Raw genomic sequence first — 26,544 nt, 5'->3', positions numbered from 1 at the left:
AAAGTTCTGGCGTCTGTTTCTTTTGGCAGCTACATGGCATCTCCCTGACTTCAACTACTTTCTTTCTATATCTCTGTTTGGATTTCCTGCCAAGCTTTGCTCTGCTAAGCCATTGGCTAAAACAACTTTACTCATCAGTCAGTAAAAGCAACACATATAGAAAAGAACATCTCACATCAGGAACCCATGTTTTGGAAGGAGAGAATCAACTCCCATAAGTTATCCTCTGCCTTCCACATGCACACCGTGACACACATACATGCACACCCACCCACACACATGTGCATATGTACATGCACACACACAATAAATAAAATAGAAAGAATTAAACTTGCCATATGGTTATAGCTCACACTAGCCAGAGAGAAGCACAATAAACAATCCCCACCCCCAGTGACAGAAAGAAGAGCAGTTTCCATATGACTAACACATGGGAGACCCTGTGAGCAAAACAACAGTATTAAAACCGCTTTTTGACTTTATTTTTTTAATCACAAAAGTCTAAAAAAATACAGAGTAAAAACTTTGAAAGATGACACAGACAGCATAGAACACCAAGGTTCTGTGAGCGCCATTCTTGACTGTATCTGGAGTAACTAAAACCCAAGCATTTGGATATGTGTGTGAGGTATTGTTTTTGACTGAATTATTTAAAATGGAAAGACCCAGCCTAAACCCAGGTACTCTGACCTGGGAATATCCATCTTAAATCCGTACTACACATTTTGGTGGGAGCCTATATAAAGGACATCAAGAAGAAGAAAGTGCTTGCTCTTTGATGGATAGGCCCTGCCCTTGCTGCTAAGTTCATTCCTTCGCTGGTATTAGAGCCTGTTTCTTCAGGATTCCAGTGTATACTGAAGACAAGCTGAGAAATCTAGCCTTGTGTACTGAACTACTATGGAATTTTTGGACTTCCCTGTAGCGGCATAAACGAATGCAGACAGTTTGTAAAAATATATATAGTTTTAATGTAGAAATAGACTTACAGAACCACCGTTCCCGCGGAGACCAGGAAAGTAGAAGAGACAGCTCGGAGCATGCTCGCCAAATTTATAGGCAGACATTAGCCCGAGGCGAACACGCCCCCTAAGGGGCAGGACTTATCCCTACACTTCCCATTGGGAAACAGCCATTGTTGGAATAGTTGGACCATAACCTGTAAGCCATTATTATTAGATATATTAATCCCTATTTTTTATTTATTTTCTCCCCCCCCCCCCGAGAATACTGACTAAAACAGATTCCATCACAGTATAAAATTCAGAACACACCTGAAAAGGCAAATAGTCCTGTCTTGGATAGAATCATATAGAGACACATCCTAAAAAGGTGTTCAGCTGCTTCTTCAACCTTCAAGGATGCTTCTTCTGCAATATAGCGGTCACTGCCAGGAAGATATGGGTACCTGATTCTGTCCAGAGTTCATTCTGTAGCATGATAGTGGAAAGTTCTGGAAGTAGGTATGAGGGGCCCACATATGCATGGGCAGGTGGGTGGGATCACTTAGCTAAGGAAATGGTCGCTGAATTTTCAACTATCAAGAACATTGCCAATTCTCTGCTCTTGGAAACCAGAGGCCAGGTCTTGTAAACTGGATACAAGATGTTCTGGAGCCCAGCACCAGATATCAAAAGCTGGTGGTATTAGAACCACGTGTATGCACTTGGGAAAACTTCCAGAACAGCAAGTTTGAATGGGGCCAACAGGTCCCTTACTTATTCATTTATCATGCTCCCTCCAAGTTCTTAGTATCTTAGCTGCTGAGCAGCTTCTAAGATGGATGCTTTAGCAGCTGTTAAGTGTTGGCTGCAATTGGCCTCACCCTTGATGCCATTGCAACCTCTGTCTGTCTTTGCTGCTTTTTTTTCTTCTCCTCACTATGATATTGAATGCATGTGAGAAAATAGCACTTCAGAGAAGTCTTCATTGGGTCTGATGTTGCAACACTAATAACTGCAACACAAAATAATTTCTTAGCCTGAGCACCCTGCTGCTAAAGCCCAAGAAGGACTGTTTATATCAATCAAAGTTATTTGTTTGGAGAGGGTAGTCTAAGGTTAATTATCCTCTTTTACACACTTTAACCACTGCTCATAATTTACCTTATTCTAGACAAAAATTCAGGAAACAATAGTTTGCAAAATTATTCTTTTCTTAAAACTCGCGAAACAATATAAGTATATTAAACTTAGGCACTAAGAGGTAGATATTCAAATTGCTGTTACTCTTCACTGTCAAATTCATTAGAGCCTGTGCTGGAGAGAAAGAAAAGGTTAGCTTTAAAGAATGTCACATGATAAAAAATGAAACAAAAAAATAGGTCAATAAATAGAAATATAAAAAATAGAAAGTATACAGCACAATAAATGAAAATGACACATATTAAAAGGCTCAATATTTAAGTTGGTTTTCAGTTTTTAATACCGATGCACACCATGAGCACATTAGAAAATGAAACATAAAAGTCATTACACAATGCACTCACATATACACATGCACAGTCATATGCATATACACATTCACACACCTACTCCTACACTCATGCACACAGAGTGACACACATACACACCCACATACATGTATATGTACAAACATACATACACAGGCACATGCACACAGAGACATACAAGCACACATGCACACTCATGCACACACACACACATGTGCGCTCCCTCACAAAAACACATGCACATGAATTGCTATTTATATGTTATCAATGGTTACATTGAAGGGTCCCAGAATAAGAATCTAAAAATGTAGATTCCAGAAATAAAAACGTAGAAATAAACAAAAGAAAGTTGTAAGCCTAGGGAAATGAGAGCAAACTGTCAGCAGTTTAAGGATTAACTTTTAACAGTGGGCTACTCTGCTTTACAACCCATAGCTCTATAGGCAAGGCTGAAGCAGTCCTCTGAAAACTGAGGATCTGCTTTTACATAAACCCCCTGCCACTCACATTGATGTGGGCTGTTAACTTTTTAATGATGGGATATATGCGACTTTTGACTTTTTGGTTTTATATTTTTCCATACCCCTTCCTGCTATGAGAAACCGGCATTGTCAGGGGAGGTGCAGAGACTTGGTGAACAGTATCAAGGAATGACAAGGAAAAATGATGGACTAAATACAAACACTAATTTAAGTAAAAAACTCTGTTAATGGAAATTGCAAAGAAGGGCAATTTGTATCTGAGTTTTACCTTGAGATTGTAAATATTCTTTTGTTATTTCCTAATAATTGCTAAAAAGAAGGAGTTCAAAAACCAGCCTTGGCCACAGCCTTACAAGTCCATCTCTGGCTGTGGTCTCGGCTAGCTGGTAAGCTTTTTGTGCTCCATGGAGATTTATTTTTTTAATTTTTATTTTTTTTGGAATAAAGTTTGTTTATGGTTTATTAAACTTCAGTGGTTTGTCCCCATCTTTGCATGACCCCTGTGGACCCAACAAACATTTATAGATTATTTGATTTTTTTCTCTCTCCATGGTTTTTGTCAATTAATACTATAGGAAAATATTATTTCATGTCATATCTATTTTTACATGCTTTCCTATATTTTCTTTTGTCTCATTACAGAAAGGTATTGTAGTTAACTACTGTGGGACAGTGGTCTGTACCCTGTAATTTATATTTTAAATAAACGTTGATTGGCCAGTAGCCAGGCAAAGAGTATAGGCGGGGCAACCAGGCAGGAAGTAGAGGTAGGGCAATGAGAATTCTGGGTAGAGAGAAGTTTCAGTATATAGTCGTTACCCAGACACAGAGGATCAAGATGTGACTGCCTCACCAAAAAAGGTACCAAGCCACATGGCTAACACAGACAAGAATAATGGATTAATGTAAGATGTAAGAAAGAGTTAATAAGAAGCCTAAGCTACTAGGCCAACTAGTTTATTTTTAATGTAGACCTCTGTGTCCTTATTTGGAACTAAAGGGCTGAGGGACCAGGAAGGACAGAAACCTCTGTCAAAAAGTGGATTCTGGTATGACAGAAACCTCTGACAATAGTTAACTGAGATCCTAATGTTTAGTTTCTTTTCTTACTCTCTGGTGACATGTAAAGTATAAATAAGTAATTGTATATATGGTGTCCTCAAAACATATTACTACTTTTTTATCTTAAGGAAAATAACAGAAATTCCTCTGTTATTTTCCTTAAGAGTTGTTTCTCTCAGGAATTAATCAATTTCATATTCTAAGAGGAATCAGCTCAAAATAAATTTGTGTCCTACAAAATGCTAATGAAGCATGGCAAGGAGAGAACCACAATGAAATTTTACTACTACAGTCCTTTGGCTATCTGTTGAAGAATCCCAAGGTATCAGTGCATAGACACTAAAGTGAACAATAAACAGTGATAATTGATAACTTCACTAATAATATAATAATTAATAATAATTCAGCAAAATAATTTCTCAAGTTTCTAGTTTTTGACCATGAATTATAATAAGAAAACCAAAGAAAAACAAACAAGCAATAAAACTGTAAAGTTCATCGGGATACTTCAACATTGAGAGCAATATAATGATGATATTGGAACTGTGTGAAAACATCAAACATTAAAATTTATCTGGAAATAGAACTGAAAATAGTATTCATCTAAGTGCTTTCTCTTTCATTGGAAAATGATTATCATATTGTAAGCTTGATATTAAAGTGAGCTCGTTCTTAGACTGGCTTTCAAGTGCACAATTACCTTTGGTTTGTGCCAGAATAAAATAAAATGCTTCCATTTCATTTTCCTCATAGACACGCATAACACCACAACCCTTTCTTTCTCCCTGCCTCTTGCTCACATCTGGTATGTATTAAATCACACTGGACCTTTGTTTTTAAACTCTGACTTGCAAAATAGACATTTGATAGTCTATTCTATATTTATGGAAACAAAATGAGAGTACCCAACTTTCCTCAATGTTTTGGCAGCCTTATATTTCTAAATGTCACATTTCCCTCCATTTAAGTTAACTATTGCTTCCTTCCTCACGAGGCCAGAGTGCTGATGTAACATCTCTTTCTATTACAGAAAGAAAGCACCAGAGAGGTACAAACAGCCTTCTACAGAAACATGAAAACCAGGGACAAAAATAGTGGGCCTCTTTAAGTTTATATTAGCAAAGTAAAGCATACTCGGATTTTAGATGTTGCTTTGGCAAGACAGTGATTAGCTTATATCAATGGCGAGTTTAGTGCTCGTGCAACCTTTGTTTTCATAGAAATAAATGAATTAAGCACAACTTGCCACTATGAAAGGGATGGCCAGCGTGATGGAGTGGCAATTATTTATAAATACACTGCTGTTACAAATTTTGGGGTAAGATTTTAGTTAAGACCTAATGTGGTTGCTACAAAAAATGCTCAGAGTTTGACTTGAAGCAGGGATGTGGGTAAATTAAGGCATCCAGTGTGTTGCTGATAGATTTTGAAGATTATAGAAAAGCTCCTTCTGGGCACTTTGGTTTCATTTATTGTGTATTTATATCACAACTTCCCACACCCTCACATTTTCATGAGAATGTGTGGATGGATGTTTATGTTAATATTGATTTATCTGTAATGTGATCTAATGAAAGGGACTGAACCTGAACATTTACAGTGAGCAAGTGGCCCATGTTTTTCTTTTCATTCTTCAATTCCTCTCTATGACTTTTCTTCTTCTCAGCTGTTATAGCTCGATAAAGGTTTTGATTTCAGAATGTACACAAGTGTTATCTGTGCTTCTGGAGCTCCAGATTGATCTGCAAAGAATAAATGTGGAAGGACTTTGTCACACTGACCTTCCCACCACTTGTGTCATGTTATTGAAGTCCCCAAAGTTCTGTGGCAGCTGTTTGGGTACAAATAATGAAACAGTGTATGACTGCCACTCACTCTTTTGACTGAAGTGAAGACTAACAAATGCTTACAGCATTTTTAAAATTTTCTAGATAGTATTTCTCCCTCTCTCCCTCCCTCTCTCCCTCTTTCTTTCTTCTTTTTGTTACTGGTAATACAGTTTATTTGGTCTGGTTTTGCTTAGCATTGAATGAAGTGGAACAAGGAAGAATACTTCTGATTTTATCATATACTGGGCACATTGAATTTTAATTTTAATATAGTACAAAATATAGTATTTGTTACAACTACCATAACCATGCTTGCTTTTACAAGACCATAGGGAAATAGTTACCTACCCCAAGATGAATTAAACTTTCCACTTTTACCTTTCTTTCTAATTTCTTTTTATTTATTCTTTTCTCATACAATACATTCCTACCATAGCCTCCCCTATCTCCACTCTTCTCCACCCAGTTCCCATTTTATTTCTTTTTAGGATTTACAAGTCTTACCTGTTAAATTGCTGTTTCTAAACTGAAAACAGTGCATTAAAAGGAACAGTTTTTAAAGCTTTAGTGATAACACAGTTTTAAAATGCAGCTCAGATAGCTGGGGTAGACTAATCAAGGATTAACTTCAAGGACACTTCTGTCTTCTCCACTGGCCTAATGGGGTTGTCAGGGAAAAATGTCTGCTATCTGCATAGTATTTGTGACCTTTGATTTGACAGCATTTCACTGGCAACTAGTTGCCTCTGCAAAATAGAAGCTAAAGAAAGATACACCCCAATGGTTTTTCCCAATTCTCTATCTGAAAACACAAGTTTGTTCATGGAAAAAAAATGTGGAGACCAGCAGAAAATGAGAATAAAGGCAGAATGGGTGTGTGGTGAATACCTGCTTGATCTGGTATCTTGTTTTTATGAATTTTTTTTTTAATTTTGTATATATGGTACTTCTAATAACACAAATAGATGTTACATGACTTTAAAATCTTCCTTCCTGTTTTTATAATACAAGTCTACCAATATCTTTTAAAGTGTTTTTGTAATCAAAAGACATTGCTTGACAATATTATAAAATGAGAATAAAAGAGATAATGGATAAGAAGAATATGTGGCTAGTACAAACCAGTTTTGATGGATATTAAAAAAAAGAGGGCAAGTTTTTGGGTGGGCTGGGAAAGGAGAGTGGATTTTGGAAGTTTGAGGAGGAGTGAATGTGATGAAAATACATTAGACAAAATTCTCAAAAATTTAATAAATTTAAAAGATAAAATTTGTTATAATTCGTTTCTATTGCATTTAAAATAACAAGTCTAAGAAACAAATGGTTAAAATCTTCATATCTGCAATATAATATGAAGAATGAACCTTAAAATGGAATATATGAGTGTGGGGATGAGAATGGTAGTTCCAATATACATGGGGAATCTTTTTAAATATTAAAATAGTTTTTTGATAAATAATTTTTTTAGTAAGCTCAATAATGAAAAAAATATAACCTTCCCTGTCTACAGTTAGACAGAATTTATTTGGTTTGTGTCATCTATATATACACAACTTCATATTTGTAAAACTGGTAACCTTGTGTATTCAAATAAAGAAAAAAAAACTAGAGCATCAAAAAAATTCCACCTATGTAGGGAAAACAAGACTAGGGTCATTAACCTTTAATAGGTTTTAATGTCTGGGGACATTGAGACAATTACTACTTGGGGAAAATGATTTAGCTAGCTGGGAAAGCAATTCAGGAACAGTTAAACACTTACAAATGTTTTCAGATTTGGTCTGTGAGTTTAATGACCATCTCTGTACATTTGATCAGCCTTGATAGTGGAATTATGCTGCCTGGTGTGGAACAAGTCCTAGAAAAAGAAGCAAGTCTTTGGCTATTTTTACCAAATACAGAAATACTTAGCAATTTGTCTAGCCACCCACACAGAACCACAGTTTCAAACGAGTCAATCAACACAATTCTAAATCTTTGAAAAGAAAAGTTTTCTTCCATAGTGGTATACTGTTATGAGTCACAGATACCCCGGCTCAGCAAACATTGGGTAGCTGGTGTGACTTTTGGTGGAAAATAATTCTTAAAACAATCTGTGTCTCGTGTGGTTTTGTGTGAGCACAATGCTTTGCCAAGAGTAGAATGCGTTTGTTTAAAGGCTAAACCAGGTCACAACACAGTGGAGAAGAATTTGGAACTACAAGTTACAATGCATACAAACAAAGCCTCTAATTTACTGTTATGTAACCAATTGTAAGGTATGTTACAGGAAGTTAACCTTAGAGGGTTTACGATAATGTAACACATTATCTCAGAGATGATGTTTTTCTTTCTGCTTAGCAGTTGCATATGAATCTGCTGATATTTTAATTATCGTCTGCGGTCCCATGGTTCCACACTCAGTGCCCGTTAGCCCACTCAGGCCATGGCCTGGCAGGGCTTCTGGTCCCGATATGTAGGTTTAAATTAAGTCTCTATTATTCTATTTATCAATCAGACTTGAGAGTCAAAGGCTGGGTTGAAAACCTGCTAGCTAAGAGAGGTTGAGTAGCAGCTAGCTGACCTTGCTTTTTGGCTGGAGACACCTCAATAAAAGCAACTCTCTCCTCGCCCCAGAAACAAAAGGAAGTTCAAACTCTAGTTCCTGCCTTTTCCTTCATGTGTGGGTTACTTCTGAACCAAGCATTAAGTAAGCCCTCTAGACTTACTAGACTTACGTGAGTGGAGAGATTCACTCACGTGTACATTTAAGTCTTGTACAAGGTACAGAATCTTCCATGTTCTTTGGTCCCACTCCTAACAGCAAATTCAAGGCAAAACACAAAAATTCGGGACTGTTAAAGTTTGATTCTTTCTCACTTAAGCATATTTGCAGTTGCCAAAAGGAAGTTAGAAGCTTTTAACATAAGTGATCATCCAAGGAGATATTTGGCAGGAAAACAAATCTCATAGATGTGACATACTATTATTAATTATCAGAATAAAGTTGGGATTATAAATTCAGAAAGAGAGTCTTATTTTCTGACTTTGAAAGTTGTAACATATTAAAGGAAATGGTATGCTTGGGTCAAAGAAATGGGATTTCTGCATTGTAAGTATGTGTATATTACATCCGTATTCAAATTTTATACTACAAATAGCAAACTGTACACACTGATGCTACAATATTGCAAATCATAATTATTTATAATCTTGAAACTTCACTTTATAAAAAAATACTTTGAAAGAAATGCTGTGATCACATAATGCAGTTTCTGGGGTCTGGGGTGTGTTTGAGTGTGTGTGTGTGTGTGTGTGTGTGTGTGTGTGCGCGCACACGCTTGTGTCTGTCTATCTTGTTGTATAATGAAAATTAGTCTTTCCTGGAAATTATATACAAACATCTACCTATTTTGTGTGTACTCTTCACATTAAAACATGCTGGTAGGACAACCATATAAGAACTGTGACACATTGACCTTGATAATGAATTTTTGAAGTTAACAGTTGTAATACTTGAATGTATAAATTCGCTTGTTAATTTTTTTTAGAGTTAATATAGAATTTTATTTTAGACCTGCTTGCTCTTGTTTTTTTTTTTTTTTTTTTGCTTTCTTTTTATTTTTTTTCCTTTCAAATTTTTTCCTCCCGGCCACCACCTCTTATTTCCCTCCCCTCCCCCATCAAGTCACCCTCCCTCATCTGCTCGAAGAGCAATCAGGGTTCCCTGACCTGTGGGAAGCCCAAGGACCGCCCACCTCTATCCAGGTCTCCTAAGGTGAGCATCCAAACTGCCTAGGTTCCCCCAAAGCCATTACGTGCAGTAGGATCAAAAACCCACTGCGATTGTTCTTGAGTTCCCAGTCTTCCTCATTGTCCACTATGTTCAGCTAGTCCAAATTTATCCCATGCTTTTTCGGTTTCTCAGGAAATTCGGGATCAACCTACCCCTGGATCCAGCAATACCACTCTTGGGAATATACCCAAGAGAGGCCCTATCATACAACAAAAGTATATGCTCAACTATGTTCATAGCAGCATTGTTTGTAATAGCCAGAACCTGGAAACAACCTAGATGCCCTTCAATGGAAGAATGGATCCAGAAAGTATGGAATATATACATATTAGAGTATTACTCAGCAGTAAAAAACAAGGACTTCTTGAATTTCGCTTGTTAATTCTTTAAATTTTATTTATGTGTGTATATTCTGTCTATGAGTACTGTACTCAAAAGGGGCTTCAGATGTCTTCGTTTAGTGGTTGAGCTGCCTGCATTGTGAGCCATACTTTGTGGGTCCTGAGAACTGAACTCTAGACCACTAAGCCATCTCTCCCACTTCAGACTATATACGAAGAGTGTAGAAAAAAAAGAGGAGATCATAATTTTTTCTACCTAAAATATCACACACACACACACACACACACAGAGAGAGAGAGAGAGAGAGAGAGAGAGAGAGAGAGAGAGAGAGAGAGAGAGAGAGAGAGAGAGAGAATTAAATATACATGTACAAAAAAGCTACATCACAGTCTAATAAAAAAGCATAGTACCAAAAATGAGTTTGAGTTACAGATCAGGGTAATCTAAGGGATCCCCATAACAATCTCCTTGCTTGCCTCCCAGGATTCAAAGATAAGCTCATATTGCAGAAAGCACTGTAGTTTTCCAGGAATTATCTTGGATCTGAACAAGAAATCTTATCCTTGCAATCTTGCATTATGCAATCTATTTCTGGGGGTATTTTCAATCCTTTAGTACCATGAGAATGGCATATAATTCTGCCATTTAGACAAAATTATAAGGGCTTTGTTCCACCTTACTTAATTCTTCTGATTTATAATCTGCCTTTACTGATTTATTTGCATCAGTATAAAATGTATGGGCTCCAGCTATTGGTACATCATGAAAAATTTGGGGAAAATTCCAAGCAGTTCTCTTTATAAGGTTAAGTTTAACGCTTTGGGGATAATATTTATTAATTTCTCCTAAAAATTAGCACAAGTTCTTTACCATGGTTCATTATCTTCCCATATTTTTTTAAATTTCATCAGTAGTAAAAGGCACTATAATCTCTGTTGGGTCTATACCTGCTACACAAAGTCTCAATTTTACTTTTATAATTAATTCAGAGAATTTTCCACATAAGTTTTAAATTTTTTACTTGGTTCAGGTGATAAAAATATCCATTATATGATAATATCTTTCCTCTGCATTAAAATTCCTTTAGGGGAAATTCTAGAAGGCAATATTACTAGGATACAATTAAGATTTTGTTTCACTTTATTTACATGTATCTCCTGTAATTTCTCTTCAACAAATAACAATTCTTTTTCAGCTTCAGCTATAAATTACCTGGGACTATTTAAGTCTTTGTTACCATCTAAGGTTTTGTTTAAATGAACTATTAGATCAAGTGTCATCCCAACACTGGTCATAGACTTAAAATGTCTCTTAACCATTTTTAAAAGTCATTAAGAGTCTGTAATCAGTCTGTCCTAACTGACAGAATCTCTTCTTTGTATTTTTCAGGAGCAATTTGTAATCCCCATTTAGGAGAAACTTTTTTTTTTTACTTCTTCAAACATTCTTTCTAAAATATCTGCATTGGTGTCAGACAACAAAATATCATCCATTTAATGGTAAATTATGGACGTAGAAATCTGCTTGTGTGTTATGGATGATTTGCAAAGTATTGGCACAGGATGGGATTATTGAGAATTTATGTATCTCTTAGTAGGCTGAGAATTATTATATATATAATACGTAGGCACTGCGAAGGCAAACTTTTCGCTACCCTTTTCTTGTAAAGGTATAGTGAAGAAACAATCCTTTAAATCAGTAACTATAAGAGGTCATCCTTTGGTAATAGATAAGACAGAGGAATTCCAGATTGTAGAGAGCCCATAGGTTTGATAACCTTGTTGACAGCCCCTAAATATGTCACCATTCTCCATTTTCTATATTTCTTTTTAACAACAAATACAGGAAAATTACACGAGCTGGTTGATTCCTCAATATGGTGAGCATCTAGTTGCTCTTCTTTTAAAGGCTCTCTTTTAACGCACATGGGTTTTTTCAGTTAACCATTTTAAAGGCAAAGTTGTTAGTACCTATGTGGATTTTCTAGTTGTTTTGTGTTCTTGTACTGCCTGAATAGCTGGTGACCTTTGTTTATAATATCTTATAATATCCTCCCCAGAGACATGAGTTACGGGGACTGCAGGAATGTTAACATGTATATACTCCATTGCTGTAATAGGTCATGGCCTCATAAATTTACTGCACTATTAGGTACATGTGACCTCAGACTTCCTTTCTGTTGTTCTAGTCCTATGCATTCAAACTGCCTCATGCTTTGTTTTACTTGAGATAGTGTACCAATTCCTAAGAACTAATATCTGCCTCTTGAAGAGGCCAATCTATTATGCCAAGAGTATCATTCTGGAGTAATGATAGTCACGTCTGCATCTGTGTCTAGTAATCCTTCAATTACAATGTCATTATAAGTATTCTTAGCTTTGGTCTTTGGTCATTTATAGAAGTCTGCCAAAATATATCTTTCCTATTTTCTACTTCAGTTTTTAACTCATCCTTCAAGTCTATTCCATCATCCAGAATAGTATGGTTTTTCTATAGTAGGCACTTGATTGTTTAATTTTCCTGGTGAAACATGTTCTCCACAGTGACTGGGAATGGCTGGGCCTTGTTTGACATTTGACATTTTAAAAGACAAGGATTCAATTAGTACATGTCTAGCTTCAGGGTCTGTCACTCCTAATTGTAAATTCTTAGTCAATCTTGGTAAGAACTCAATAAAAGGTTCTTTCCAGCCCTGTTTAACCCTAATACATCACTCAGTTCCCTTTTCTAGTTCTTGAATTTTGTCCCAAGCATTTAAAGCTGCTCCACTATATAAAAACAAGGTGTGTTTGTTGTAGCAAGCCTGTTCCTGAGGATCATAGTAATGACTCTTGACAAAAATTTGATCTTGGGAATTCTCTAATCCTTTTGCTTTCACCTGTTGCTCTAAAATTTTTCCCTCTTCTCTCCAAAAATATATCCAAAGCAGCCAAGGTCCATTTTCTAGGACTGCTGTGATTAACTGAAGCCAATCGTGTGGCATTGCCTTAGTACTTGAAGCCCACATTTTCCCCATTTCCCTGACAACTGGTGAATGTAGCCCATAAGAAAATTTGCTTCTTTTTATTTCTTTTAGATTGCTCATACATATTGGTTCCCATGCACATTCTTTGACTACCTTAGGGTACTTTGTGTCATATGGTCTTTTTGAGGAAATGACCAGATATGCAGGGAAATTCTGTGTAGGTCATCCCAGGGTCCAGCATGTACTGATAAAGCTAAACCATGTTCTTGTATCTTCTGTTCCTGATCATCAATTTCAATAAATTATCTAGGTGATGTACTCATATAAACATGTCTCTGCCCATTCTTTCACAGCAGTCAGATGATTTTATTGACCCCATCTTCTTACCTGCCTTCTCTGATAAATCCTTCTCCCTAAATGCTGCAAGTGTTCCAGCTTATTGATTTCCATAAAATTCAGCCATAAAAGAAAGATAGATTCAAATTCTTCTCACTCTTCACCTACAAACCTCCTTTTATTTCTTAACACAAAATTATCTGAGGAATGCTCCACTATAGATGACCTTGTTTCTTACCTCTTCACTTTGCTGGAGTGTAGACTAGTTTTTATTCACGGAGGGCAGAGAAAATAGTTGATGAGATATTTGTCTAATATTCATACAATTTGCTAACTTCTTGCAGTATTTAACTAATGGGAGTAGAAGAAGTCCTGAGAGAATGTGTGTGACTGACATGAGCACACCCATGTCATGACCCTGATGCCTCAGACCCTTGAGGTTGGCAACGGCTTCCATGGGGTAGGCTCAGAGGAATGTCAAGCTTTACCAGCTCTATGTTGAGAAGTGATAGAACTTTGACCAAAACCAGGGTTTGCAGAAAGGATCAACTGCAGGTTCCACCCACCTCATGTAGGTATTGTATGCAGAAATTATCAACTACAGCTTTTTTTCTATTAGAACAGTGTAACTTGAGATTACTCCCCTATGGAGACTTCCTACAAAGATGAGCTAACCTTCCTCTTGCTATATATAATAAGCACATCCAAGTTTTGGAGCTGCTGTTGGTATGTGTCCATCAGAGTACATAGCCCACAGGGTCCCTGCTTTTCTGTATATCTGTCATTTTCTTCATTTCTTATCACCCAGTGGAATCAATGTCAAAACCATCCATGTTGTAGTAAAATTGATCCTGGATTTTGCTTTACTTCCTCAGTGATGGCTAGATCCATCAGAGTAGCAATGTCTCTGCCAGATTCCTTGATATTATGCAACTTTCTTCCAGTTCTAAAGTATTTACTTTATAGTTATGGCTCTGTGAATAGATGGTAACAGAAGCTATGTATGTCAGCGTAGACAGGAAGCCACATCAGAGTAGGGGAACAGGAACTGGATATAGCCTTCAAAGGCATGTCCTTGTGACCTACTTCATCACAAGTGACCTACCTCACCTAGGCCCCACCTCAGAGAAACACCACCCCTGTTAATAACAACACCAGATGGTAACAAGCCATTAGTATATGAACCTTTTGTTAGCGCTTGTCAAATTGGACCCCAAATCTTCCCCGAGCCCATAAAATGTTGTATTTCGATCCTTAGCCTGGATTGTTTTCCCTTTCAAGTAAATTGCTTCAAGTCTACTGAGGAGTTTCCTGACATTTCCGACTATCAATCTGTTTCAAACTTTTCTACAACACAAAGTCTCATAATACATTTCCATTTCCATACTGACAGTCCTCACCTTTACATTTTTTGTGTTTCTCTATCAGCATTACATTAGTATATTCTGTGTCTATTAGTTGTTAACTGGTTTGGGATTAGAGAAAATGTTCCTATTTTCAATCACCTGCAGTTCCCATATCCCAGGCATCATGCTCAATGACCAAATGAACTATCCATTGATGTATGTGGCATTTACATTTGAGTCTTCTATCTATTTAGTCAGGAAGGGTAAATATACTTCTCAATACTACGGATAGACCAAAACCATGTCTACTTAGTACTTAGTACCTTATATCAGTCTCTTAGAAGACACACAAGGACTCTGAGTTAAAGAAAAATGAATTCTATCTTAGTAGTGCATTTCCATATGTGTTTTTATATTTTGATCATATTCTTTCCCTTTCCCAACATCTCCCAGATCTTCCCTACTTTCCCATTTACCCAGTATCACCACTTTCTTCCTCTCTCTCTCTCTCTTGCTCTTAGAAAATTAGTTTGTTCATCTTCAGTCTGATTAATTTCTTTCTTTTCAATGAGTTGATGACAAGAATTGGAATATTTACCCAGAATTTTTTCAAGTAATGCTTAAATATTGCTCAACATTGAACAAACATAAAGCAAACAGCAAATTAAGTCTGTGTTTAGAAAATTATTTAAATTAGACAGTAAAATATACTTCTTAAAACTGAAATTTGGTTAATATAAACAAAACAATATTTTAATGTCAATATTTAGAACCCTTGGGAACCTTATGATCCATACAATTACCCAGACATGGAAAGACAAATGCCGTATGAGTCCACTGAAATGGGAAACAAATCTAAATGAGTTGATCTTGAAGAAGTGGCTCATAAAGCAAGCAGTAAAGAAAAAAGGGGAAAGGGATAATCAGTGTGAGAGATTGGTCCAAGACATGAGCCTATATATGGCTAACTCAATGTACCCAAAAGAAATGTATTGACTGTTTCCCCGATAATCGTGGTGTTTAAAGTGATGTGTATGTAAGTTAGTTAAGTTAGTTAATTTTGATTTGATAATTATACAATGCATACAGGTATTGAAATGTCACATGGTTCTTTCTAAATCTATATGATTATGTGTCACGTAAGATTAAAATTGAAAAGCATAGTTCAAAAAATATATCAAGCTTGGTAGTAGTGGTGCACGTCTTTAATCCCAGCACTAAGGCGGAGTGGGGACAGAGGCAAGCAGATCTCTGCGAATTTGAAGCCAATATAATCTACAGAGTGAATTCCAGAGCAGCCAGAGAGAAGGTTTCAAGACAGAGAAACCTTGTCTTCCAAAAGATATATATATATATATATATATATATATATATATATATATATATATATATATGTAGAGAGAGAGAGAGAGCCCAGGCACAAGCCAAGAATGGTAATGTACACTTGGAGTTATGATACTTGGGATGTGATTCAGTGAGTTCAGGCCAGACTTACCTAAAGAGCAAGTTTGAGGACATGGGCTACTTAAAACACTGTTTCAAAACAAAACAAAAACCCAAATGAAATAAAATAAAAACAAATCAAATAAAATATGTAATAACAGGAATAGAAGAGACATATACATGCTTTATAAGTAAGATGCCCAACCCTATGCATGCATACTACAGTACATAAATACTTTAGCTAATTTGAGAATTCTCAGATCTTGCTCTCAATGATAGATCTACCAGTAAAAAAAAAAAATAAAAAGCAACAACTGATTTATGTTTTGTTCTGTTCATTTTGCCGAGTAAAGTCTCATGTGGCTGAGAATCATCTCAAACTCACAATGTAATTGATGATGATCTTTAATTCCTCATTCACAAGATCTGGGAGTGAAGGCATATTCTGTGGCATACACTATCATGGCCAGACTTTACCTTTCTTTATTATTCATTGCTAATTAACAGTTTGCTTTATTTGATTGTGTGGCCATGCTTTTCTAGCAGTTGAAATCCATAGTCCATTTCTATAAGCAGCTCAGAGCAAATGGAGTGATTTGCACATGTCTGCTTTTTAATGAGCAAGCATCTGTGTTCTTATTACCAGAGATCTGATTTGAAAACTGATCGTTTTAAAGTACCAGACCACTTAACCTTCATACACATGTATACACATGCGCAAATATGTGTAAACATGTTCTAGGAAATGAGAGATTCTGGGTCTGTATACATGGCATTGATTCATTATATTTTATATAGTATATATTACTCAGCTGTCTTGAATTTTACACATTGTAAATTTAGAGTATAGTCTGGAAAGAATAGATATTATTAACTCTAAGTAACCTGTTTTATAGTCAAAGAACAGTTTTATATCTAATGAGTTTCAGAGCTGAAAACAAAGAAATACTCTGCCATCTTTTTGAACTGTAATTTCTCTTTCCATCACAATTATACAAAAAAACAAAATAATTATAGATCTAAAAAATGTTAAAAGCAATGAAACTTCATTATTTTTAGCACCATTATTGAAACCAAAGTTTTGTAATTTACTCTTGAATGATATTTCTTAAAAAACAGGCTGAGATTCCTTTACTTAAATAAACTTATAGTTTGATTTACCTTTTTAAATAATACAATAATGAATACATATTAAAATGTAGGAAATTAAAAGAAGTATTTTGTCTTCAAATTTAACTAAAATAATATCAAATTAAATTTAAAAGACCTTTGAAAACACAGAAAGGCTCATACTAAAAAGGCACACTGCCATTTAAAACCATAATTAAGTTTTCCTTTGACAGCATCCCAGACATGGTGATATTCAGTTTTATACTTTATTTAAGAATACACTCCAATTTTATATATAAAAATCATTAAGTACCTCAGGATCTACAGCTTTTATTTCCTTTTGAATGCTATACTTTCCCAGAATCATCATCTGTAAATTCTGGAAACTACTAGAAGCATTTTCCCTAAGGCAGTCACATTTAAAAAAAATATGATGCAGCAATAGAGGCTTTGAAGATTTGAAAATGTTCCAAATTACACTAGGTCCTAAACAAAACTACACAAATTGGTGGCCATATAAGGATGCAGTGAACAGCACAACCAACTTCACTTTCTTCGTGTTGAAACAAAATTCTAAGAGTTTTTGACCCCATCCCTAGTGGTCTGTGTGTGATTACTACAACTCGCTTTAAGTGCATAAACATAGTACAGCTTTTTTATTTTACAGTTCTGGAAGCTTAAATACTGACATCTTCACTGTCTACTATGTTCCCATATCCTCCACTCTTTTGCTTTCCTTTTACAAAGATCTGAATAAACTGTACCCACTGGGGGAACTCTGGGATAAGAGCTCCATCTGAAGATTCTTCATTTACTCTGAGCTGCAAAATCTCCGTCGTCTATGAGGTTCCCTATGCACAGGTTCCAGAGATGTAGGCATCTTGAATTTGGGCATCTGTGGTGCCTTGAACTTCTGCCTATCACAGATGACAAAGAATTCAATTTTATGTCCACAAATGTTTGGACGTTTGGAGGAGACATGTTTGAAATCCAAAAGAACAGTGAGCTACAGTAAAAAGATTGCAGTTTGGGGGAGACAAGTTTTTATGGATTCAGATACCAGACCTCTTTCTTGCCAGTTTTCAATCTGTGGTAAAGTGGTGGCTCCATCCCTAGGGCAATTTCATCATTTTGCCAATGAAGGTCTAAATAAGATACAAGATACATATTTCATATGGGAACTATAAATATCTTGTCTAACATATTTTCAAATGACATTGGTTGATATTATTACATTAATTCATAGACTAGTTTCTGTGAGATTCTGTGATATAAATATTTGACATGGTACTGTTTTGGGTATGCTTTGAAAATTGCCGTTCTTGCTATCAGCCCCTCAATGAACTCCCATTGGATACTCAGTATGAAAAATGAAACTTTAAACAACCACATGATATGTATCCAAGTGTTTTTTCTTTTATTTGCAATTGAATTTTGAAAGTCTGAATAAGTCATGAAAATGAATAACAACTGACTTCAACTAACTAGCATTTGGCTAGGTTCTTTTAGAGAGGAAGTGGCTAAAATATGAATATTTCAGTTACTCATGTCCCATTTATTTCCTAGCAGTTTTGATAATATTAGACTTTTGAAAGCCTATATTTATACTTATCATATTTGTATGACAAGATTGCATATCTATATCACAGAATATTTAACCAATTATTGCTAATTTCCATGACTGATAAAGACAAGTCTCTAAGTGGTGTTATGGAAGCACATTGTAGAATAATAGGGCCTAATAATACCTTTGACAATAAATGTACCTAACTACAAATACAAATGTATGACATTTGTATATTGTACATATATGAATGTGCTTGAAATTATACAGACACATAGATGTAATGTAAACTTGCCAACATAAGAGTAATAAGTAGCTCCTCTGAGTAGAAATTTAAGATTTGAGCAACGTGAAATGAGGATTTACTATTTCACTCAGCAGATTTCTAGTCATTAAATTTTAAAGTAAATGCTTGACATTTGTAACATGAGGACCTGCTTGTTGTTGGGGTTTCTGTCCTGCCCAGTTCCCACAGCCATTTAGATCCCAAATAAATCACACAGAGAGTCTATATTAGTTATAAACTGATTGGCCTATTGGCTCAGGTTTTGTATTAGCTCTTAAAACTTATATTAGCCCATTATTCTAGTATATGTTAGCCACATGGCTCAGTACTTTTTTCAGTGGGGTAGGTCACATTTTGCTTCTTTGGTGTCTGTGCAGGACTGGGGAGGAATGGGCTTCCTCCTTCCCAGAATATTCTTGTTCTCCTCGCCCTGCCTCTACTTCCTGTCTGGTTGTCCCACCTATATTTCCTGCCTGGCTACTGGCCAATCAGCGTTTATTTAAAATGCAACTGACAGAATACAGAATTATCCTACACGAGACATTAGTTTATTGTTTTTAAAAAAGTAAAAGTTTTAAAAAGTAGAAAATTGTTGTTTCACTATAAATTCAACTGAAATCCAGGGAAAGATATAAGTTTAAATCTTTAGGCTAAGGGCTCAAGCATAAATTATCAATATGGTTCATTCAGGTAGAAGTGTCTGGAAAAACCATTCTAGAAATGCAGAGCATCATAAAAACAGACACACATTAGTGCATGTGCACGCACGTAATTGCTTCATTTGAGATTATACTGCCTAAGATGAGAATATCTTTGATTTTTGTGCTGACATTCAAGACATAAACCCTTGCAATTAAGAACTTAACTGCTTTCTTTATGATGGGGATGGCAGTGATATCAACAGAGTCCTGGCTCAGCTTTTATGCAAGTTCTAACTAAAATACAATCGATTTTCAAAGTACAGCACAATTGTTTTGAGAATCATTTGATTATCTCCTGTTTATAACCACATACTTTTAATTCACAGATATGTACTCCGGAGAAAGATCATTTCAGATTAACTAGTAAGACTTCCTTGAAGCTTAAGCCACTCATAGAGATGAGAAAATATAAACACTTCCACTGTTCGTTGGCTTAAATGACGTTACACATTGTCCCAAGATGAGGAATAGAATAAAATTCTTGACACTCAAGGATTTCTGTGCAATAGAACGATATGTACGAGTGAGTTGGTAAGTTTAATAAAATGCTTAATAAAGTTTAAGAACACAGAAAAGATCTTGTCCATTCTACATTTGACCCAAAAGGGCTTTATAAATAACTTTGTGATTTAATAGATTTGAGTTGAAACAAACAAAAAAGTAACCAAACAAATAAAACCACATCAGCTGAGAGAATAGTTAGGAAGGCATGGGATGACTCTTTAAAAATAGAAAAAAGTCAGAAAAAAAATTAGAGATCACGGTGGAATATCCTGAGGTGTCAGAGACATTTGTCATTGAGCAGCACTAAAGGCAAACTCATTAGAGTTAGAGCAGGGGAGAACAGAATCCATGATACAGAGTGCACAGAGACTCCAAGCCATTTGTAAATGCGGTCTCTCAGTGCTACTTGCCTCCACATGACTGTCCTTGTACTACTGTTAAGGATTTCCCTTTGCTTTTGTCTCTCGTCTAGCTACACCACCTTTATATTTTCTACTGCCTTGCCCTTTAAGCTTGCAAAACAATGACTTTCAAAAGTATCCAGCTTTGGATTAATAAAGTTATAGATATTAACAACTTTCTATATATGTTCAATCAAAAGTAAAATTAAATATGAATATTCAGGAACTTTCAGCACTATAAAACAGCCCAAACTTATGTATGCATCACAGGTATAGAAGTAGGATTTAAAAAATATAGATCAAAGACACAGAAAATACTTTAACAAAATCATAAAAGACAATTAGCCAAATCAAAGGAAAGAGATGCCAATTAAAGTTATAAATGTAACACCCACTGTGCTATCTGACCACAAAAGACTAAAGCTTGATATCAGCAACAAAAAAATGACATAAAATATAATAATTCTCAGAAGGTAAACAACAGACTACTTAGTAAAAAAAATGGGCCAAGGGAGAAAGCAAGAAATAAACATAAAACTTTCTAAAATTGCATGTAAATGAAAATGTGACATACAAAAAATCAGTGGAATACAATGTAGGTAGGATGTTAACCCATTATTAGACATAATTTCTCTAGTGCATATTATAATTATTTAAGAAAACCTTTATATCCCACCTTAGTCTTCTTAATTCTACCTCCAGTCAAAGTGGCTTCTGAAGAAATATTAAATTATATTAAGTATTTACTAAATATCTGTCACTAATCATGAACTGCACAGATGTATATGGCAAAAGTACAAATTTTTATGTCAACTTTTGAGGGCATATACAAATATTACTCAATAGAATCACTAGTTTACAAAATTAAATAACTTACTAACAATCTGAATATAGACTGAGACAAAATACTTTCTTTTAATAACCCTTTTTGAAAAGTGTCATTGCAAAGACTCCTTAATGAACAATGACAAATTTACTTAAAATTTGAGTTTTCCATTGAATACCACAACATGTAGATTTATTTCTGTCATATCTTGCTGGTGTAAAAATATACATAGCTTTAATCTTTCAGTGCACACCATTTTGATTATTGTATTATTGCAAAAGTTAGATCTATAGAAAACTAATTATTTGTAGCATTGTGCTGAGATTGAAATACTCCATCTTGCGAGGAAGCAACTTAAACAGAAAGGAAAGCAACTCAGAGTCTTTAGAAAGTGCCTGAAATTGACCAGGTTCATTAGGCCCCTCCTTCCCAGGGTAAGTAGTTAAGACAACTGAGAGTCCTTCTCAAAGAAGCCAAACTTCAAAGATTCTGAAAGAAGACCGCTTACCTGAAAGAGACAGAAACAAGCTGTGTTGCCTGAAAGAGGTTTAGACCAAGTAAGTCTCTCAGAACAATCATTCTTCAACCTGTAGATCAGCCTGCAAGTTACTATGTACTATGTACCAAGTTCCCAGGTTGTGAGCAATCACCTGTAGGGTATGGGCTTTGGTGAAGGAACCTTCTCTTAATTATTTCTGTTTCTGTAAGTAACCCCTCACCATATTTCTGTAACTAATCCCAATAAAAAATCATTGATTTAACAAACTGGATTTCGACAGTATTTGTACTTTGGTCTGCTGTAGGTGCCTTAACTCATAAGAATAGATGTGTATGCTGTGTCTCCCCAGAAAATTTTCTAACACACACTAATGTAAATTACAAATCAGACAAACCAGACATTGCAGTAAGCTTACTGAAGAATGAATAAAAAACCAGAGACAGAAGGGAGATAAAAAAAACTAAAACAAACCTAGTATGATTAGACCACTAAGCTGAGACCTAAAACATACAAGAGACTGAGGGAGGTACTTAAGAAGTATTTGACATAGGTGGTTAGGTTTTGCTGAAGTCTTCTGAATCTGTTGTGGTGTGGGTTAGCATCTCAATTGAAGGTATTGCAATGAAGTCAGGGTATTTCAATATTCTTTAGAAGAACCTACTAAAATGTGATCTGGACCCCGAAAAATATACATGTAAAAGAATATTTGAAGAACAAAATGGAGATTGGGTGTTCAATTGGTGTTCAAAAGGCATACTGAGAACTGACCCTGCCAAGAATATTTCTTGTGGTCATTTTGATCATAATTTGTAGTTTTATTTGCTCGCGCACGCGTGCACGTGTGTGTGTGTGTGTGTGTGTGTGTGAGGGAGAGAGAGGGAAAGAGAGAGAGAGAGAGAACAAGCAAAACTATGAATATATGAAATTAGTATGATTCAATCTATGGAATACCTTGCTAGCTAGTCCTCCTCAAAGATTCAAAGTCAGAAAATTAATCTAACTGCATGGTATTTGAGGCCCTGTTGTCTAGGACATAGTTGTCTATGTAGTCACAGGATATTTTACTATAGGCAGTTCATCTCCATGTACTCCTTAATATCCACGAGACTGGGGAAGGCACTAGCATTTTTCTTCAAATATAAGAATGGGTTGCTTGCTTTAGAGGTCACATTTTTCTTTAATTGAACTGTAATATATTAAATTATTTTAGTGTCTTGAACATTTGGGAGAAGATTCAAATACAGAAATCATAACAGCAACACAGCTACATGCAAAGAGGAAAACCTCAAGTCCTAATAAAAGTCCAATTGCTCTTGGGCAAAAGACAGACTTAACATTCAATAATACTAATGAGTCTTTTCATAAAAATTGTGCCTCAATACTGTAATATTCCCCACTTTAATCTTTGATTAGGTTTTTCAGGAAATTCAAAATTAAGTTTTGGGTATGTTGGAGAAAAAAAAAAGCACAAAGAATTTTGAGTCAATTAGGTAAATTAATTTAAAATTGAAACAATATTTTCTACTTTAAAAGACAATAGGTAGAGGATGAACTTGTGATTTATAGAATGAAATGGAATGCAATGTTGGTTTAGGAAGCAAAGTTAGAAGTTAGAGAAATGGCTCAGTGGTTGAGGATTTGGTACTCTTGTAGAGGAGAATGGTTTGATTCCTAGAACCCACATGAAGTCTCATAACCATCAATAACTTTGATTTGAAGAGATCCAAAAGTTCTCTTCTGACATTTGTAGGCACTAGACAAGCACATGGTGCTCATATATACCTAGATGTAGGTCAAACACTAATGCACGAAAATAAATTAAATAATAGAAACAACAAAAAAGGATACAATAAACACACTTGATTTTTCAATGGATTCACCCTCCTCCAACACAAGACAATTCTCACTGATAGTTGAATAGGAAATGCTGAGCTGAAGATGTCTGAGCAAGATTCTTTTGTAGTATGACAGTAACAAAGCAAATGGGTAGCTCAAATTTCCTCCTCCCTAGAATTCAACATCTCCTAGCTTCTTAATTTAAATGTTATCATTTGCTTCTTTTTTTTAAAATTTATTTATTTATTAAGGATTTCTGCCTCCTCCCCGCAACCGCCTCCCATTTCCCTCCCACTCCCCCGATCAAGTCACCCTCCCTCATTTGCTCGAAGAGCAATCAGGGTTCCCTGACCTGTGGGAAGCCCAAGGACCGCCCACCTCTATCCAGGTTCCCTAAGGTGAGCATCCAAACTGCCTAGACTCCCACAAAGCCAGTACGTGCAGTAGGATCAAAAACCCACTGCGATTGTTCTTGAGTTCTCAGTATTCCTCATTGCTTCTTAAATCTAAAACATATAAGAAATATAAACTCTTGATTGATTAATGGCTTGTATATGTTTTTCCTAACTATTCTTAGGATTGTTGTTGTATGTGTGGTTAGTAGGTTGTATTTTCTAATGTAAGTTATCCCTATATAGTCTAGGCTGGCCCCAAACTCTGTATCTTCCTAACTCATCTTCTAGAGTGTAGTGATTTTGAATGTATACCTCCCCATCCACCCTGCCTGGTGTACTTTAGCTTATATCTATGTGAGTTTTTTTAACCTGGATATATATAGAAACACATATTTTTATTGATTTGTGTGGGTGTGTCTATGAGTAAACATGTGTAGGGGGCATGCGCCTATGCATATATACAGAAGCCCCGAAGAGAGTTTCATTTTCTATCAATCTCTACTTGCTATTTTGAGGCAGAATATCTCCCATAAGATGAAAGTTTGATCTTCCTATGTCCATCTTTCTCAGAGCTAGAATTGCAGTATTTTTTGGTGATGCCTGGCTTATTATATGGATACTGGGATCTGACTTCAGGTACTCATGGTATAAGTATTTGTGACTACTAGGCCATCTTCTTAATTTCTGTTCAAATAACAAAAACAAATACAAAACAACCTACTGACATCATGCTTCATTTTGATACATTGTATTATTAAAGCATTATTTTGATAATGATATTTAAATATATTTTCTGAATCCTTTATTTGTTTATATGTTGAGAAAAAACTAATATTGTTCTTAAAGGTTGATCTTTGGTAAGGACTTGATTGACTAAATAGACATTTTTCCTTTCTTATTAGTCTTTTCTTGTATATATGGATTCTCTCTCTCTCTCTCTCTCTCTCTGTGTGTGTGTGTGTGTGTGTGAGAGAGAGAGAGAGAGAGAGAGAGAGAGAGAGAGAGAGAGAGAGAGAGAGAGAGGGAGGGAGAGAGAAAGAGAGAGGGAGAGAGAGAGAGAGATAATTTGTTTTGTTCTTCTCTTCATGTCTTTGTTTTATAAGGAGAAGAAAAAAAAAGAAAGCCATGGAGTTCTGTGGATGAGGAGCTGAGGAAGGGGAAAGTGTATAAGAACAAACATTATTTCAATACAAATTTTTAAAATTAAATTAATAAGTTTGAATAAAATAATATGAAAGGCCATAGGCATTTAGCATAAATATGTTTGTAAAGGTATATTGAAGGTACATATTTTATTTATATAGTGGCATATTTTTAAGAGAGTCACCATGTGTCTCATTATATAATTCAGGCTGGCTGCAAACTTACAGAAACTTTCTGTCTCAGCATCACAGTGCTGGTACTATAAGAGCAGACCATCATGCCCACCAATTTCCTATATTTTATATGACATTAATCATATCCTCTTTAATTGGCCTTGAGTATGGCAAGAATACAAATTTAATTAGTGAAAATGAGTGATATACTTCAAAGTAGAAGAAATGATTTTTTGAAAGCGTTTACCACAAAATGGTAACTTTTAAGGCAATGGATATTTTAGTTACCTGAATTAATCATTGCAATTTTGTGCCCCCGTGTCTGTGCTTTGTGTGCTTGAACCCAGTTACTGGGCTTCGGGCAAGGGGCTGGAGGTTAAAATACAGAGTCACACACAGACAGAGAGACTGTGACACGAGTCATCCTTGAATTCCCCAAGAATTCCCCCTTTATAGTGTTCAGGGGCAGATTATACAGAGATAGCCATGCCCCAGCCAAACCCACCAGAAACCACTCTCCTGCCACCAAGAACTCCTGAAGGTCTTGTGCTCAGAGCAGCTGTAGGCACTAAGATCAGGTGATTACAAGAAATTCAGGATCTGGGGTCTCACTGCTCCCAACAATTTTGTACACAAATTAAAATATCATGTTGTATCTCTCATGAACATCTACAAAACTCATATTTTTAAAAATGACAAAAAAGATCTCTGTAAGCACCCAAATGCAAATACTTGTACATCGGCACACACATATACACATAAATTAAAAAATAATCTTCAAAGAAAAAGTCATTTGAAATAGACTAACAGGAAACAAAACCAAGAACCTCTTCTATAATTTAAGAACAGGGAGCTGCTTGACTTGTTAGCTTATGCATATTTCTAGCTAGCTCTTATATCTTATATTAACCCATTTCTATTAAGCTGTGTATCGACACATGATTGTGGCCTATTGCTAAGGTTCTGTCCAGCATCCAGCATCTGTCTCTTGCGGCAGCTACATGGTGTCTCTCTGACTCTGCCTACTCTCTATGTCTTTTCTAGCTAGGCTGTATTCTGTTAAGCCATTGACTG

The sequence above is a fragment of the Microtus pennsylvanicus genome, chromosome 4 (genome assembly GCF_037038515.1).
Source record: "Microtus pennsylvanicus isolate mMicPen1 chromosome 4, mMicPen1.hap1, whole genome shotgun sequence".
Taxonomy (NCBI): Eukaryota; Metazoa; Chordata; class Mammalia; order Rodentia; family Cricetidae; genus Microtus; species Microtus pennsylvanicus.
The sequence above is the reverse complement of the archived record's forward strand: the minus strand, read 5'-3'. Positions refer to the sequence as shown.